Source organism: Felis catus, chromosome D3, assembly GCF_018350175.1.
Source record: "Felis catus isolate Fca126 chromosome D3, F.catus_Fca126_mat1.0, whole genome shotgun sequence".
Classification (NCBI taxonomy): domain Eukaryota; kingdom Metazoa; phylum Chordata; class Mammalia; order Carnivora; family Felidae; genus Felis; species Felis catus.
The window spans coordinates 45109225-45128803 of record NC_058379.1 but is presented as its reverse complement, the minus strand read 5'-3'; the positions used below and the strand labels follow the sequence as shown (position 1 = coordinate 45128803).

Genomic DNA, 19579 nt, shown 5'->3' with positions numbered 1-19579 from the left:
GAGATCGGAAGGTCCCTCCTTCTGGGGCTCAATTAATTTGCTAGAGCGGCTCACAGAACTCAGAGAAACGTTATTTATGTTTACCAGTTTATTATAAAAGAATATATGTGAGGACCAGTCAGATGGAGGAGATGCACAGGGCCAGGTGTGGGGGAAAGCTTGGGGCTGCCATGCTCTTGGAGCACTGCACTCATTCACCAACCTGGAAGTGTTCCGAACCCTGTCCTTTTCCTGGTTTTTATGGAGGCTTCATTACATAGGCATGATTAGCTAAGTTATTGGCCATTGGTGATTGAACTCACTCTCTAAACTTTCCTCCTCAGAAGTCAGAGAGGGTGGAACTAAAAGTTCCAATCTCTAATTACAAGGTTAGTTCTTCTGGTAACCAGTCCCCATCCTTAGGTTAGGGTCTTTTCAAAAGTCACCTCATTAACATAAAAAAAGACTCTTCCCCACTTCTCATTTAGGAAATCCCAAGGGTTTTAGGAGCTTTGTGCCAGGAATGTGGACAAAGACCAAATATATATTTTAAAGACATATATATATATATATATATTTCGTGGAATATTGAACACTATTCACTTCAAAGCTGATAGAAGCATCAGTTACCATTTGATTATTCATTCTATAGGTAAGGAAATAGGATCGCATATCTCGCCCAGGGCAGGGCCAACCTACAGTTAGGGCTGGAACTAGAATCTAAGGGTAAGGATTCTCAGTTAGTACTCGTGCTAGGGTGACCAATCGGCCTGGTTTTCCAGGGACCTTTTTAGTTTTAGCACCAAAGTTCTGCTTCTCAGAAAACACTTCAGCCCAGCTGGTCACCCTAAACCTCTGGCCTTCCTGAGCCTTGTTGCTTTATTGATCAAAACAGTATGTTTGCTGTCTTCATACCTTTTTACAGTGGAGAAAAAAACCTTCAGATGCCAATCTTTGTATATAGGTAACATTTTAAGTCACTGAAACCTAAAATTTCACAAAATAAGCATTTTTCAGTTGGCCGGTTTTTTCTTTCTTTCTTTCTTTTTTTTTTTTTCTTTTTTTTTTTATTTTTTTTTCAACGTTTATTTATTTTTGGGACAGAGAGAGACAGAGCATGAATGGGGGAGGGTCAGAGAGAGAGGGAGACACAGAATCGGAAACAGGCTCCAGGCTCTGAGCCATCAGCCCAGAGCCCGACGCGGGGCTCGAACTCACGGACCGCGAGATCGTGACCTGGCTGAAGTCGGATGCTTAACCGACTGCGCCACCCAGGTGCCCCCTTTTTTTTTTTTTAATACTTACCTTCCATGTCCTATCTTATTAGATTATTTCAGACCTAATGAGTAATCTGCTACTGGCTGTTCAGAGGGCGGTGATGCATTTTCAAGCTGATTGAGAATGAATTCAGTGCTATTCAACAAAGAAATTTCACAAAGTTCTAACTAACTTTTGAGGAGTAGCTTACAATCTACCAGACTTTAATTCCTCAGGTTTGAGAAAGTTTGGCCTTCTGGAAGACATTATAAGGAGGCCTTGTTGCACAGCACATTGATGGCGTGGAAGAGTACTATGCAAACTAAAACATGAAATGATGTTATTAATCCAAATATCTTACCACAATGATTGTTTCTTTTGGAAGAGAGTGGATAAATCCAGGATTTCACTTGGCCTGAAATACGCAGGTACTCAAGAAAAGTGATTATTGCTCCCACAGGTTCAATCTATAACAAATGTTTATTGCATGCTTAATATATTTTTGTCACAGTTGGCTACAGAAAAGTCACAGAGAACAAGATTTATTTCTAATCTTTGAGATAGTTATGAGGGCTCTATGGACATAGGGAGAATACTTCCACAAAACTGTGTTTTTGAGGGGCACCTGAGTGGCTCAGTCGGTTGAGCATCTGACTTCAGCTCAGGTCATGATCTTGCAGTTTGTGAGTTCGAGCCCCACATCCAGCTTACTGCTGTCAGCTTGTCAGCACAGAGACTGGTTCAGATCCTCTGTCCCCCTCACTCTCTGCCCCTCCCCCACTTGTGCCCCCCTCCCAAATAAATACATTTTTTTTAAAAACCTATGCTTTTGAAATTAAAAAGTAAAAATTGGTCTTTCAGCCATCATTCAATATGGCCATGCTGGGTCTGGAGTGACAGAATCCTGTTAAAATTTCTCTATAAACCTTTGGTATAGAGGTCAGAGTGGGTAGCTTATTGTTCACCAAAACATTCTTAATAAACTACTAACTAAGAATCATTTGTAAATTTTGGGGCCAATTTGGCTTTGAACTATCAATATAAACAGGTTGGTGCCCATGTTACATGCCCCTTACTGAAAGGAGAGAATGCCTCTTTGCAAGGCTGAATTTAATTTCCAAGATGAGACAGAACTGTGAACATGGAAAACTGCTGTTAAGGAATGAGGGACGTCCAAATTTTGAGGAATTTTGAAAGAATACGTGTAGGAGAGTTGGACGAGATTCCTCTTTTGGCGACATGAATGAACACCTAGAAGATTAATTAACCTAAGTTATTGTAAAACACCTTGAAAAGATAGGGAAAAGCAGAAAATATCTACTACTGGAAAGGAAATCGATTAGGCCACAGCTACGCAGGATTGTCAGTGGCCACACACAGAAATCAGCCTCAAAAATGGACTGCATCTCAGACCGTGGGGTTTGAAAAATGCAGCAGACTCCTGCAATGCCGATCTGGAAGAGAAATTCCCCAGGACCAACATTTATGCAGTTGTTCTTAGTTATTTTATTCATTCGCATCATCTCTCTCTCTTCCCCATATTTCTCATCTTCAGAAAACTTTTAGAAGTTGCTGGCTTCTTCTTGGAGTACTGCAAATATAAAATGGTCCTTTGACAAAGCTAATATGTTGAAAATGAACTTTTAAAGAACTCTGAAGAGCATTCATTCTTTCATGAATGGCATTTGTGCTTTTGAGCTCTATTATGGCACCCAAACACTACTATAAAAGAAAATGACCCCCTGGATAGAAGGGTCTGAAGATTCCCTGCTCTTGGAGAGCCATGATTGAGGATCATGGCACCAGGTACTCCAGGAGCAGAACCCATACAACTTGGGGGTTGGTCTGGTCCACCCACTGCCTTTTGGGTTCAAAACTATTTCTTAAAGAGAATGAGATTTTTCATGTTTTAGCTAAAATCTCTAGAAAAACAAAACCCCTGGAAACTGCATATTTTGATTGGCTTGTTTTTATTTTTATTTTTCACTATATGCTGATGTATTAGTTTTTGTTTGTTTTTGGCCAACCCCTGAAAATCAGTAAGTCATTTCAAGAAAATAACAAAACACACCATTGAAAACTTCCTGTGTATCTTTCTGATCTCTTCTACCACCCAAATATCTAGGTTTGCTATAGTCCCAGAGGAGCCTGGCTTGATATGCCTTTGCTCTGTAGTTACGTCTGCCTGGAGGCAGTCCCTACTTCTATCTCCAACCTCCTGACTTTTGTATCTCCCAGGTCCCAGCTGACCTGCCATTTTCTCCATGTCCTCGTCCTCACAGTTGGGAAGAATCTATCTGTTGGTGTTGTTCTTATTTGTATTTTTCCAACTGCTAGTAGAATGGAACATTTTCATCACCGCTGGTGATCTTCCTCCTATGATATGTGTTCATGTCCTTTGCCCAATTTACTATTGGAAACTTGTCTACTGTAATAATCATAAATTTATTTTTTATAAAAGATACTGATCTTATCCTACCATGAAAGTTATGGTTATCCTTGAGTTTTTTTGTTAACCTTTCATTTTTGGTGTATAGTGGTTTTGAAATGCATTAATTTTTATATTGTCATTTTTTAAATGTGTGGCTTCTGCCTTTTGTGTACATTTATATTTTCTTCTAGAATTTTTATGGCTCACTATTTTGAGTTAAATGCTAAATCATCTGGTACTTATTTTGATGTATGGTTCGAAGAACATTTCCTGACAAATGGATAGCCAAATATCCCAACACAATTTATTGAATAAACTATTCTTTCCTCAGTGATTTATGATACCAACTTTATTATGCAGTGATCTGCCTTCAGTAAACTCTGTGGAAAGTAAAATTGTCCCTGTTTACAGATGACATGATATCATATATAGAAAGCTGTAAAGATGACATGCACACACACATATGCACACACACACACGCACACACACATGCCAGCTACGACAAAAAAATGAATTCAGTAAAGTTGCAGGACACAAAATCAACATATAAAATCGGTTATTTTTCTATATGCTAATAACAAACATTCTGAAAAAGAATTAGGAAAACAGTCCTGTTTAAAGAAATATCAAAAGGAATAAAATAGTTAGGAATAAACTTAACTAAGGAAGTGAAAGTCTTGTACACTGAAAACTACAAAATATCGCTCAAAGAAATTAAAGACATCAACAAATGGAAAGACATCCCATGATCATGCATTGGAAGACTTAATATTATTAAAATGTCCATTCTACCTAAAACAATCTACAAACTTAATGCAATCCCTGTCAAAATCCCTATGACAATTTTACAGGAATGGAAAAAAGTCATATGGAACTGCAAATAGCCAAATCAATTCTGAAAAAGAAGAACAAGGCTAGAGGCATCACACTTCCTGACTTCAAAGTATATTACAAAGGTACAGTAATCAAAACAGTATGGCATGGCATAAAGATAGACATATAGACCAATGGAACAGAATAGAAAGCCCAGAAATAAATCCATAAATCCATTCACAAGAGTGCCAAGAACACACAATGGGGGAAAGGAGAGTCTCTTCAACAAATGGTGCCAGGAAAACTGATACCCACAGGCCAAAGAATGAAATTGAAGTTGGACACTTATCTTACACTATAAACAAAAATTAACTTAGAGTGGACTAAAGACTTAAACATAAAACCTGAAACTGTAAAGGTCCTGGAAGAAAACACATGGGAAAAAGAAAAATCTTCATAACATTTATCTTGAAAACTTCTTGGATATGACACCAAAAGCAAAAATAAACAAATGGGGCTATATCAAACTAAAAAAGTTTCTATACAACAAAGGGAAAAACTAATAGGGTAAAAAGGCAACCTATAGAATGAAAGAAAATATTTTCAAACCATACATCTGATAAGGAGTTAATTTCCAAAATAAGGAACTCCTACAACTCAAGAGTGAAGAAACTAACCCAACTGAAAAACGAGCTAAGGAGTTGAATAGACATTTCTCCAAAGACACACAAATGGTCAATAGGTACATAAAAAGATGCCCAACATCACTCATTGTCAGGAAAATGCAAATCAAAACCACAGTAAGATATCACCTCACACCTGTCAGGATGGTTATTATTAAAATAACAAAACGCAGCAAGTGTTGGCAGGGATGTGGAGAAATTGGAACCCTCGTACACTGTTGATGGGAATGCAAAATGGTCTAGCTGCTATGGAAAATAGTGTGGTGGTTTCTCAAAAAATTATAAATAGAACAATCATATGCTCCAGCAATCTCACTTCTGGGCATTTATCCAGGAGAATTGAAATCAGGATCTTTAAGAGATAATAGCACTCCTGTATTCACTGCAGCACTATTCACAATAACCAAGATATAGAAACAGCCTAAGTGTCCATGGAGAGATGAATGGATTTTTAAAATGTGGTATATACACACCCTGGAATGTTATCAGACTTACAAATATGTGACAACATGAATGAACTTTGAGGACATTATGCTAAGGGAAATAAGCCAGTCACAGAAGGACAAATACTACAGGATTCCATGTGTTATATGAGGTGTCTCAAGTAGTCAAACTCATAGAAGCAAAGAATGGAGTGGCCGCTGCCAGAGGCTGAGGGGAGAGGGAAATGAGAAGTTGCTGTTCAATGGGTATAAAGTTTCAGTTATGCAAAATGAATAAATTCTAGAGACTTGCTGTACAACCTTGCACCTATAGATAATACTGTATTGTACACCTTAAAGCCTTTTAAATGTGTAAATCCCACATTAATTGTTACTACCAAAATTAAATTAAAGTATAAATTAATTTGTAGTACAAAAATCTCTGTGGATATTTGAGAACACTAGAAAGTTGCAGGGGAGGGCATCAAATGGCTAAATAAAGAAATGAATGATCTTTAATCTTTATATTTGTTACACAAGCTTCATTTACTATCCTATTTTTGCCTAATTATGATTGATCATGTTATAAACATTTATGTGTCTTATTATTTAAATATTATTGTTTATTAAATACACTTTAAAAATTTTTTCCTTTGTGTTTTTTTTTTTTTTTTGGTTTTTTATTGAAGACCATATAGGGCAGTAGTGGAGTTTGGCTAGACAATTACTTTCTCTGTCCTCTGCTTCCTCATCCATGGCAAATAATGGTGTCTACCATAGGTCTAAGCATTCAATTAAATCTTAATTATAAGAGATTTAGCCAGTATTTGATACTTAACAATGAATAAGTATTATTCTCTTTATACAATGAAGTTCAGCACAAGTCAAAGAAGGAAGCCTGCTATATAAAAGAAAATCAGTATTAGGAGTTTCAAACCATCTTAATCGAACAGGCCCAAAGTCAGAACACTTCAAAGACAAGCTTATCTATGTCATCCTGTAGTTTCTAGAAACACAGATGAAAATTCTCCAAGAAGAAACAATACCCAACGTGAACAAATAAATATCAGGCAGTAAGGGACAATAAAAGTTATTTGTCCTCAGGATTTCTATCCGCTGTAAATAGAGAGGTACTTCATGCTCAGTGCATATTGTGGGACAGAACATTCTCCATTACACCCCACTAAGCTTCCAGAGACTTTGGAAGACAATGTTGATGTTAATGATTTTCTTCTCTGTACTACTTGTGGTACCTGTGAAAAAGGGGATTTTTGTGTAATGCTGCAATGAAAAAATACAGAGGTAGAGTCAATGCAGTATTTTTTTTAAGTGTAGTGATTTATTTTGAGAGAGACAGACACAGTGTGAGTGGGAGAGGGGCAGAGAAGGAGAGGGAGACAGAGAATCCCAGCAGGCTCGAACTCATGAAAGTGTGAGACCATGACCTGAGCCGAAACCAAGAGTTGGATGCTTAACCAACTGAGCCACCCAGGTGTCTCAGCAATACGGTATTTTATGTGAGGATGCAATTCGCAGCACTAGTCTTTGTAGTAATTGGACGTGAGCTGAACAGACACAAAAACAATGTTTTCCTATTTGAATCACTTGGGTCTTATTGGATAGCACAAAATGTAAAATAAAAGATGTCTTTATTATTGATATATTTTGTGCTTATTAACAACTAAAAATTATTTCCTCTTATTGCTGAGTTCAGTCCTGTTCTAATGTTTCAAAATGTACATAAGTCAACTTTTTAATAATTTCTTATAAAAATATGTATTTGTAAATGCACCAATATGTGCATGTATGTGTACTGAATTTTCAAAATGAGCTAGCATACATAGAGAATTAAGAAAAGGCAAGCTTATTCTTTCTCACCACAGGCCTTTCAGAGCTGTTCTTTCAATTGTTCTTCCCCCTCCTTGCTTAAATCACAACCTTGTCCATAGCTTATCTGGTCTTTTTCAGATAATGAAAGTTCAGTCCAGTATCATAATTGCCTATCTCCAGTTTGTCATCTGAGGAAAAATGTCTCCCCTTTTTCTGTAGCTTGGAATCTTGCTGTGGGAGCAGGGAGCGGGAGTGGGAGCTTTGGCTGACTTCTTTTCCCATATCTGGCATTACCACCTCATCTACTTGCAAGCTGCTATTTCAACCCTTCTCAGGTTGGGCATGGGCTGGGAGTTTGGAGGAAGATAGAACAAGGAAGGACAACTAAGGGACAGAAGGGTCTTGCTTGGCTGGTGCAGTTGGAACCTGGAGTAGATGCCCTCTCCATATGGTAGACTCCTTTGATGACACACTGATTCTTGATGCCCTTCTGTGAGTTCTTCAGGCTCCCTCTTCTGCAACTCACCATGACTGTTGTTAGGATCTCTCATCAACAGCTCCCTTCCTCCAACTGCTAATGACCAGTACAATGATTTCCTTTGGAATCACACTGGCCAGAGTCCCTTTCAAGATGATACAATCCAGCTCCATTCCATTTGGCCCATGGGAATTCACACATTCTTTGCCTTGCACAGCTCAGGAAGTTAGACTATTTCCAATACAACAGCTTCCCTTGGCTTCACTATCTTGGGCCTCCTGACTAGTCACAGCCTCTTCCCTTTAAACTGTTCAGGCATCAATCAGACACCAGCTCCAGTCTCTCTAGCCAGGGGACCCATGTCAAAGTTTTCAAATGAGTCTCTTGAAGCCCTTCTTCTTGACTTGAGGACCCTCCTCTCCTCCTCCACAGGAGAAATACATGGCCTACTAACGATTCCAAAAAAATAGTCAACACAGGCACCTTCAATTACAATGACTCATTTGTCTTCTCTTTTATAGCCTAGAGGTAATGACAGGCTAATGCTGGCAGATGATTTCACAATTTCTTAGCCTTTGCCTGCATAGACAGTCTAGCATCTTCCTAGGGATGCGGGATATGGAGATATTAAACAACAATTGTATTTGTTCTCAAATTTTGAGACCTCAACTGAAACTCTGAGTCAACAAGAAAAGTCCCGTTTTAACATAGTGTTGTATATATGTCATGGACTCCTACTGGTAGTGCTTCAATATATTATGGTTTAAATCATGTTCCTTGACAAAATAAATTTGGAAAGCACTGCTCCATTGTTTTGCTTTTAAGTATGATGTAAGCTCCTTGGCTTGAGATAACTTTTTAATCATGTTGAGGGAGTATTCTTTTTTTTTCTGTTTTGTTTTGTTTTGTTTTGTTTTGTTTTGTTTTGTTTTGTTTTGCTTTGTTTTAGAGAGAGAACACACTCAGGTAGGGGAAAGGGGTAGAGGTAGAGACAGAGACAGAGAAAGAGAGAGAGAGGTGGGGAGCCTGGGTGGCTCAGTCGGTTAAGCGTCCGACTTCAGCCAGGTCACGATCTCGTGCTCCGTGAGTTCGAGCCCCGCATCGGGCTCTGGGCTGATAGCCCGGAGCCTGCTTCCGATTCTGTGTCTCCCTCTCTCTCTGCCCCTTCCCCGTTCATGCTCTCTCTCTGTCTCAAAAATAAATAAAACGTTAAAAAAAATTAAAAAAAAAAAAAAAAAGAAAGAGAGAGAGAGGGAGGGAGGGAGAATCCCAAGAAGGCTCTATGCTCAGTGTGGAGCCTGACACAGGGCTCAATCTCATGATCCTGGGATCATGACCGGAGCCAAAATCAAGAGTTGGAACTTCAGCCAACTGAACCACCCGGGCACCCTTGAGGGATATTCTATATGCAATTTATTTAACTTTTTACCACAAATGAATATTGAATATTGTTAAATGCCTTTTGACATTTGTCAGGATGAACTTAAAGTTTCATTGTTGTGACCAATGCTATTTTTAGATTTCCTAATATGAAATCATTCAGTTTCCTAGAGAGTTATTCCTTCAATATGATGCTAGATTCGATTTGCCAGTACTTTAATTAAATGTTTTGTATCTATCCATAAGTGAGCTTAGTAAAAAAAAAAAAAAAAAATTGTGCCATCTTCGTCAGGTTTCAGTATATGCTAGTTTTTTTTTAATAGAAAATGCAAAGTATTCCATATTTCATTCAAGTTATAGTCCTCTTTTTTAGAAAAAAAAAAAGCTATTGAAGTATATATATAGAAAAGTACATATATCAATTAATTTTCAAAAGTAACCATACTTGAGTAACCAGCACCCAGATTGAGATACACCAACATAAGTACCCCAAAATCTCCCCCTCACTTTTCCTTCTGGTACCTTAGCCTTAGAGTGTGAGAGTAACTCTCCTTTCCGTCTCAGGGTAACCACTATCCTAACTTTCAACAGCATAGACTAATTTTATTTGTGTTTACACCTTATTTAAATGGATTCATACAAATGCACTCTTTTTTATTAGTCTTCTTTCACTCACTATTATGTTTGTGCAATCTAGCCATATTATCGTGTGTGGTTATATACCGTTCATTCTCATTGAAATATAGCATTTCATTGTATGTATATACCAAAGCTTGCTTATCCATCCTGCTGGTGATGGGCATTTGGGTTATTTATAGTTTGAAACTTGTAAATACTGCTTCTGCAAACAGTCTGGGGCTCATTGATTTTTGAATATATGCACTTATTTCTGTTGGGTATATATTTAGGAGAGCAGTTGCTGTGTCATAGGGAATCATGTAGGTTGTTTGCCATTTTCTTATTGTTTTATAAGAGTTCTTTATATATTCAGAATGCAAACTAAAAGAATGAAAAAAGATATAGCACGCAAACAGAAAGCATAACAAAGGTTGGAGTGACTATTCTAATACCAGGCAAAATAGACTTTAAAACAAAAATTATTAGGGATGAAGAATGTTTTATAACAGAAATGTCAATTCATCAGGAAAGTATAACAGCTATAAGTATATATGCACATAACAACAGAGACCCAAAATGCATGAAGCAAAAGCTGACAGAATTGAAAAGAGAAATAGACAATTCAAAAGTAATAGTTGAAGACATCTATACCTAATTTTCAATAATAGATAGAACAACTAGGAAGAAGATCAACAAGGACTTTCACATAGGTGTAAACCTTCATGACCTGAGGTTAGGTAGAGCTTTCTTATACATGACCCCAAAAACACAAGTGACAAAAGGAAAACTAGGTAAATTCAATTTTACAAAAATTTAAAATTTTGTGCCTCCGTGAAATCCATTGAGAAAGTGAAAAGACAACCCATAAAACAGGAAAACGTATTTGAAAATCATATGTCTGATAAGGGACTTGTATCTAGAATACAAAAAGGACCCTTACAACTCAATTATAAGAAAAATGACCCAATTTTTAAATGGGCATACTGGATATGAATAGACATTTCTTCAAGGAAGATATACAATGACCAATAAGCACATGAATAGATGATCAACATTAATAGTGCAGATATTAGGGAGACACAAATCAAAACCACAATGAGATAACACTTCATTCCCATAGGGATGGCTGTAATAAAAAAGACAGATAATAACAAGTGTTGAAAAGGACAGAGAAATTGAAACCCTTATGTACTGCAAATGGTGATGAAAAATGGTGCGGTAACTTTGGAAAGGATTCTGGAAATTCCTCAAAATAGTAAACATAGAATTACCATATGACCCGGGAATTCTACTTTTAGCAATATATCCAAGACAAATGAAACTGTACGTAAGGACAAAAACTTGTACGCAAATGTTCATAGCAACAAAACATGGAAAGTATATAAATATCTACTGATTTATGAATAGATAAATAGAGTGTGGTATATCCACATTATGGAATATTATTTCCACTGTAAAAAAAGGAATAAAAAATTTAAAAAGGAATAAAATGAAAAGGAATGAAGCACTGATACATGCTACAACATGGATGAACCTTGGAAACATTATGCCCAGTGAAAAAAGCCGCTCACAAAGAACACATATTGTATGATTCTATTTGTAGAAAATGTCCAGAACAGATAAACCACAGTCAGAAAGTAGATTCGTTTTTGCCTGGGGCTAGGAGATTTGGGAGGAGTGGGTTGAGGAGTGACTGCTCATCAGTACACAGTCTATCTTTATGGGTACTAAGGTATTTTGAAGTTGGCTGTGGTGATGGTTACAAAGCTCTCAGTACACTAAAAAACCATTGAATTGTACATTTTAAATGGATAAATTGGACGATATATGAATTATATCACAATCAAGCCATTAAAAAACAATTTCAATCTTGAACAATTCATGCTTACACTCTTTAAAGGATTATTGTTCTTTAATATCTCCCACAGTGCTCAAGATACACCGCTAAGTGGTCAATAAATGCAAGTCAACAGAGTAGAGACTTTAGTCAAATTAGACTGATTGAATGCTTTCAGATTTCTCCAGTAGACACAGGCTTAGACCATCCCACAGGAGTTTGATCTGATGAAGAACAGAACCCTTTCCTGGGTTAGATGAGAAAGGGAAGCACCCCAAACAATAAGACAACCAAGCTACAAGCTGACTCACTCCTATCTGCATGGCTGATAAGGACCATCTGATGCAATGAGGCCTTCCTCACCACAAAGTCACAATATTTATCTTAACACCAGTGAATATTGAGTGTGTGTATATCTCTATATACTGATAAAACATTGCTCTAATATGTACACGGGGTCTGAACAAGATCAATTCATCAGGGTAATCATGCAAGCCTATGTCTGAGAGAGGTTGTTTATATAGTGGGTTGATAGAGCACTATGATATAAGCCATAGAGAAGCCCTGTCCAATGCTCATAATGCATGATACATATTTCACAATATGAGCATTGTATAAATAATTAACAACATGGGCTTGAGAAGGCATTGATATGAATCAGAGAGATTACATGCAAGAAGATCTGCTCAAATGCTCTGCTCTTTCTGGGTAGGACAGAAATGCACCACTTGGCCGAGAATATCACACATTTCAGGGACATTCTTCACCAAGCAATGTCTCGTGTGATGACTGATTTCCCTACTCAATGACTGCTATTACTGCAGATACAATTTTGAAGTATTTTACTTGTATATAAAAAAAAGTGTCTGCTGTCTATTTGTGTGCAAGTCCACATGGAAGGAAATTGCCCTGTAAAATAGCATAACAAAATGCCACTGTTTGAACTGCTGGATGCCAGGATTTTTCTCAGAAATGTCCTATTTAGGAATAGAGTAATTGGCAAGATATTGACTAATCTATACGTAATTTATCTTTCAACCATGACTCAGTGCTTCCCCAAGCACCCTTGATGTCTACCTAGTGAAGGCACTGTGCTGATATTTAGCTCACGTCCCCAAGGAACTCTTCCTTTCCCTAATACATATGTATTAATTCCCATTAACCTCATTTAGAGGAAGGAGCAATGTGGGTATGAAGAGGCCAGATGGCAGTGAGTGTCTGTTACCGTATATGAGTAACTCTTCCCATTATCATTCAGCCTTTATTTACTCAATGAATTCACATTGTGAGTAACTCAGTTTTGAGGGCTGGTTCTTTTTCCTGCAGGAGTACTGGCAGTGACTTGAACTCCCTCATACTCTTTTCTAGAGCTGGAAGTTAACAATTGCTGTAAAAGATACTGTAAAAAAGTAACTCTGCAAATGAATGCAGGCATTTGCAGGCAGAAGGTGCATGGGATAAGCATTTGTGGAAGTGTGGTAGCTATTGGGTTTCCCTCCCAGAGAGACTAGGCCCATGAATCATGTCTGCTCCCTGTCAGTCGACACCCTAGACACTGGGCATTCCCCTGTCCCACCCACACCTACTTAGACCTTAGTGGAAACCACACAGGTATTTATAAATCTCTCTCTGAGGCCCTGTGATTCACTGGTGAAATGAACCCACTTGTCTCCTCAAGTCTCAATCTCTGAGGAGTGATGAAGAGGAGTCAGCTGATGGTCAACGCCAAGGCTGACCCAGAGTGTTATAGGGCCTGCTGACCTCACCCCCTGAATTTCTTTAGGTACTCAGGAACCACAGTTTGAAGACACTAGCATTTATAGTGGCAATATAGGTCTTCTGTTTGAGACAGTATCAGAAGGGCTCTCTCCAAAATTTGAAAGAGCGTCCATTCTCTGAGTGGTTTGTTCATCAGTAAAATCACTGTGTTCTGCTTCTGTGAAAAGCGTTATCTTAGCCCTGTGAAAAGGGGAAAAAAGCCTTAGTTTTCATTGAAACAATGAGGCAAAAAAACTTTAAAGTATATTTTTAAACAGTGGTAAGAAGTCAAGAAGAAGGGAGCAGTCATTGGGTCAACGGTGCTGGCAGCTGGAAAGGATGAGGGTGGAAAAGCATGAAGGTTGTGTAAGTGATTTCTCCAACCCATTAGGTGAGAGAATGAGGGCGAAGCCCTGAACAGTGGCTTGATGGGTTCATCTCGGGTTGGGGTTTTCCAAGCCAGGACAATGGAGAAAGAGAAGGAAAAGAGATTTGAAGGTGAGCGTGTTTACAGAATGAGTAAGTTCACAGGGTGATTTGTAAGGTCCACACTTTGTATCAAGCTTCTCTTTTATCTTCCAACATGATGAGCCTCCAATCATTTCTACAATAACTTTTAGACCCCCCCAAACTATAAATCCATATATATGTGTGTGTGTTGGGTTTATAACTACAAAGGCCCACAATATATTCCAGATTTTAAAACTAAACAAAGGCACTTGAAGAAGTCAAGCCAGAATCACTGTATTTGCATAAAGAGTCCCCCCTTGCTTGATGAATTATCATAAATTATTCAACAGCTTTTATCTACGTGTTTGTTCTCCAGTTAACAAGAGTGTAGTGTCTCAGCTATTTAACCAATCTTAGACAATTTCGATGACAATATAATGTTACTTTTCCATTGCTTTGGATAGTTAAAGTAAGATTTGAAATGACTTTAATAAATTTTTTTAGTTACTTTGTAGTCTTGGCGGTTCCTATAGGGCAAAATGTTACAAAGAGAATCCTGGTATAACGCACAGGCTTACAGAATCTCACTCTTAGAACCAACTCGGAAATCCAGATAGTGTCCCTCCTGGTGCAGGAACAGTCCATGCAGGATCCCAGACCCACAGTCCCCAGGTTCTTCCAGCCAGTTCTAGCAACTACTGTAGGGGCCCTACTCCATCTTTTAGCTGCTCTGCTGACAATTCCCAGGAAGGAGACAAGCCTCCAGGATGAAGAATAGTAGTATCCCTAAACCTAGTGTCTCTATGACAAGTCACTTCAGGAAGCAACTGCATCTAAATTATTAACTAAAGTTGTCACATCATTTTCTCTGCTCTCAGCTGCCCTCTAAAAATTTTCTTCATCTGAAGCTTATTCCAGAAAGAAAGAGAATGCAGGAGGAGCTTTCTTGCTGACTCTATCAGACCATGGATAGGATGTGTGCCCTGGGGGCTGATGTCGACAGGGACACCAGATTCTCCGTCGTTTGTTCTTTATCTTTACTTACTGCACATTTTGCTGCCGTGGACTTTTTTATTATTCTAAATTGTGGGTGAGATAATAGTTGGTTTCTCAAAGTGCAAAGGCTAAACCTACTGATAAACTTCAGCTGCTACCAGGGGACAAACGCCGCCCAAACTGCCAAAACAATCATGACCTCACTTCCTGCATGGCGCACTGAAGGCTTCACCAGAAACTCAGAAAACCCAGCAGGCGAGGCTCTGGCATGAGCCAAAGGCGGAGATCAATGAGTCATCTAAGCAGGGCTTTGGCCAGGCCAGTACTTTTAAGGAAAGCAATACATGGAAAGAGTTCTTTTGCTCCATTGCCCCTATCACCACTTCTACCCCGGAGACTATGCTATCATCAAGCCTTTGCTCGTACCAGTAAAATTCACTTGTGGGCTTTTTAAAAAGCCAGGGCTGAACACTGAACAACTGAGACAGTCATTAACCTCCCCAGCTAACAGGTTTTTCAGGTGTGATGTGAAAACCTCCATTTGCAGTGTAGCTTGGCCAGAAAAGCATACATTTAATTTGCAATATTGATTAGAATTTTCTAAGGTGAATGTTGAAGGCTTCCTGAAAACGTAGGCTTGGGAGCTTTTGAAGGTCTTGAAAGGAACAGTAACATCTGTGTGGTTCTTGCAGTTCAGATGGCCCCAAGAAGATGAAACGGAGTTGCAGTGCCCAGGGGGGCCTTTACATGGCTTTGGGGAAGGGAAACCGAGTTTGAATGTCTACCGTGTACTAAGCCCAAGGTGGTCTTAAAGATACAAATACATATGATCTTGACCACTATATCCTGTCATTCCAAAGGGTGCAGAAAGGGCTAAGTCTGAGGAATGCACAGGTGCTAAGGAAGCCCAGAAGAGGGCACTGAGTCAACCCTGTATCTGGAAAAGGCAGTCAGTAAGGGCTTCTCATGTCAGGTACTTATAAGGGAGGCTTAGAGGACCAGTAGGGATTAATGAATCAGGCTATGTTGAGGCCGAATGAAAGGCAAATAGGAATTGAAGTTAGAAAGCCTATGTTTGAGACTTGATTCTCCTAATTACCTATGTAACCTTAAGAGAGAAAAGAAATTCAAGTTTCTAAAACTTATTTTAGTTACATACTCACAGAAGATGGAGATAATAATATCCGTGTTATATTGTTGTTAAAAGGATAGACTAGATCATTTACCCTTTTATTTCTGTTTCTATTTCAGACAGAGGAAGCAGTATGTGAAAGTAATGGGGACCAAAGAGACGGTGAGAAGCTTTAGAACTGAAAGTGTCATAATCCCTCTACATAATCCCTCTACAACAGAAAACAATTCTGTTTTCCTTCTTGTTTTACCCAGAATAAGGAGACAAAGAGAGACAAGGCCATGGCAAAAGCAGAGGCTGCAGAAGTAAGTAGGAATCACCATCCATGGGGTTTGGCTGGTTTGGAAAAAGAGTAAGACAGGACAGAGTTTACACATGCGGAGAAAAAAGATAGGCTGAAGTCCTGGTGGTCTTACTGAGGCAGAAGAATGTGTGGCGTGAGTAGCTACAGTGAGGGTGCTGGCAGGACACAGGAAGGGTACGTTCCCTGTTCAAACGTGAGATTTCTTATGAGGAAAGTTCTGAGGAAGACAAGGAACAAGCACAGCCAAGAAGGCACATGGCTGACATGGAGTCCACCCAAAGGTCACCGGACAAAGAGGTCAAGAACGTGATTGGCCGAAGTGTGAGGTCAGACTGTGAGTTGGACTTGAAATTCTTCAAGAAGATGATGGGATTCACAGTGGAGAAGGGATATGCCAAAGTCCTCGCGAACCTCTTTTTGAATTTGTGACATGGATGAAAGGTGTCACTATCTACTCAGTTATTCAAGCTGGGAACCTGGGCTTTATCTTCAAATCCTCTCTCTCCTTCACCTCTCCATCCAGCCAAGGAGCCCACTCACAGAGGCTATTTGTACAACAGCTGCAGACCTCTAGCAAAGGGAGAAGTCTTGCAGAGTGCTGGTTATAAGGTTGTTCCATGCAACCAGGCAGACCTGGTGGAATCTTGGCCCTTCCTTTTCTAGCTGTATCAATGTGGGCAAGTGACCTACACACCATGCTTCATTTTCCTTGTGTGTAAGAGAAGATAATAATAGAATCTGCCTCAGAATTACAGTGAATTATGAGGCCATACACACATAACGCAGTGTCTAGTACACAGTAAGTGCTCAATAAATGCTAGTTGTTGGTGTGGTAGTGTTAGTGGAGCTTTAGTATGTTATAGCAAATATGGAAAAGCCCAGAATTCTTCTTTTTTTTTTTTAATAGAAGAGAAAGAATGCCTATGTTGGGTAAAAATGGAAATGTATTGGGAATGCAGTAAAGGATACAATATAGAGAATGGTGGGGATTGAAGACTGAATAGACAGAGGGAACCTTAGAGAATTCACTGAAGGTAGAGACTGATGTTGGTCGACACAAGAAACCAGATAGGTGAGAAACAGAAAGTGGCCAGCAGTGACAGCAGGGTTGAATTCTTGTATCTTCTAAGGAAGGGTTTAGGAACAGAGAGGCCTAGCAGACCACCACTACTATTCAGCTTGAGCAAGCAGAGTAGCCGGAGGGGAGGTGGCACCAAGATGGTTTTCCAGGCAGCCTCCAAGACCAGCTAAATTTGAGGAATCCTGGAAAACCTGGAACACTAAGCATTAATGTCGGCACCCAGGAAGCACGGTGGTTGCCTGTGAGACGTATGAGCCCTGCAGACTGAGGTCCCAGGAAGCACTGCAAGCACTCTGTTGCTGTCTGACGCCCCAAATTTCAGCTCTATATCATAGATTTCCCTCATACTAACATTTCTGAGACTGGAATGTGTCTTGTTGTGATTGTTTTCCCCCAAAGGCTATGTATTAAATCCCTAGAGCCACCACCAATGGCATCTTAGAGTCACGCAAACACAAAATATGTCATACTAGTATGAGTTAAGCGAAATGTGTTAAACTTCTTCGATAACTCTCTAGTATTTGATCTTTAAGTCACATACTCTGAGGGATGCTGGGGAAAACAAATATTCTGACCAGCCATACCCAATGCTGTTAATTACCTAGGGAATTCATGTTCAAATCAATTGGTTGGGGGATTATGCTCGGTCAGGAAATTGACTCAATGGAGGTGATAATATCTGAGAACCCCCACTGCCTGGCCAGCTAGAGTGGATGTCTTCCTACTCCCAGCCCAGGGCTGCCTTTCCAGTAAGTCCTTCTAGATATCTGCAAGTTTAATGCACAAAAGCTTTCCCCATTCATCCTGAAGCCTTGACAAATGTGCCTTTCTTACTGGGGCTTCCAAAAGAAAAGGTTAAATGAAATCTGAATGGAATACAAATAGTTCTTCCTTTCAGGGATTTTATTCTCTGAGAGCTCATGCCAGAAAACAAACTTCCTTCATGATCACCAGGGAGCCCCCACTGGTGTTTGGTGTTCTAATGGCCGGAGACATCCCCCAGGTTCCCTCTATCAATTCATATGATGGTATATATATTTAATCAGTTTCCACCGTGTTCCTGGAAAGACATTTAGCTGGCTGCCAACAGATTCCTCCTCCTGCTCCTGTACATCCATGAAGTCAGTTGGCTGAGCCCTTGATGCAGCTACAGGGGCTCAGTAATCCTCTTCCTGAATTCTCTCCCGGGCAAGCCAAGCTTCCCATCATGCATGAGCTCATTGTTCTGCCTCTCAAAACTCACCTACATGAAATCACCCTTCTCATGTATAGGCCAACTCAGCCAAATAGATATACATTTTTTAATTCACAGAGGCTAGCATCATTCAAGAGAAAGAAGACCCTGGGTAGAAATGAAATAAAACACAATGAATCATGGCTGGCTCTGTAAATGGCATTGTGGTGCAGCAGAGAGAAGCAGCCCTACAGAGAAGGAAAATCAATATTCATTAATGATTTTGAGTGTACTATTGGCCTCGGGTTAATTATTTATTCGCATGAAGGTTTAGATTTATCTCACGGATATGCCATATTATTTGAAAGGGTTTTAGTGCCTTTGACCTATGCTCAACGAATCTTCTTGACCCATATTTCATTTCACATGCAAAAGCAGTAGGCAGTATATTGGTCATTTTTCTCTAATTTATTCATTAATCCCATCAACTAATAATTAAAGAGGTTTACTATGTACTACATGCTACTCAAGGTTCTAGGAATAAAACTATGAGCAAAATAGTCTCTACTTTTGTGGAACTTAACATTCTAACAGTGGGAGCGACAGCTAATAAAAATGAATGTGAACCCTTGACATGATGTAATGAAATGCCACCTTGCCTCTGGGCCATATCTCCCAGAAACCCACAGCCCCAGTCTAATCATGAGAAAAACACCAGACAAATTCCACTAGAGGGGCATCCTACAGATACTTGACCAGTTCTCCTCAAAACTGTCAAGGTCATCAAAAATGGAGTCTGAGAAACTGTTACAGCCAAGAGAAACCTAAGGACACATGATAGCTAAATGTAATGTGAAATCCTGGACGGGGTCCTAGAAGATAAAGGACATGAGGCAAAATCTAAGGAGATTTGCCTCTTTTTTTTTTTAAAGTAACCTCTACACCCAACATTGGGC

The 19579-nt window shown here is 39.2% G+C and overlaps 1 long non-coding RNA gene across 2 annotated transcripts in view; it reads left to right on the top strand.

The window, feature by feature from the left end:
- The window catches only part of LOC109493357, an 83874-nt gene extending 67405 nt beyond the window's left edge, over positions 1 to 16469 (top strand). Inside the window, exons 10-11 of one of the 2 annotated variants that reach the window (XR_006588009.1) lie at positions 16184 to 16226; positions 16319 to 16469. This is a non-coding gene — a long non-coding RNA (uncharacterized LOC109493357). The remainder of the gene's footprint in view (positions 1 to 16183; positions 16227 to 16318) is intronic. The other variant, XR_002737296.2, reaches the window with a different exon arrangement.
- Positions 16470 to 19579: the final 3110 nt, after the last annotated feature.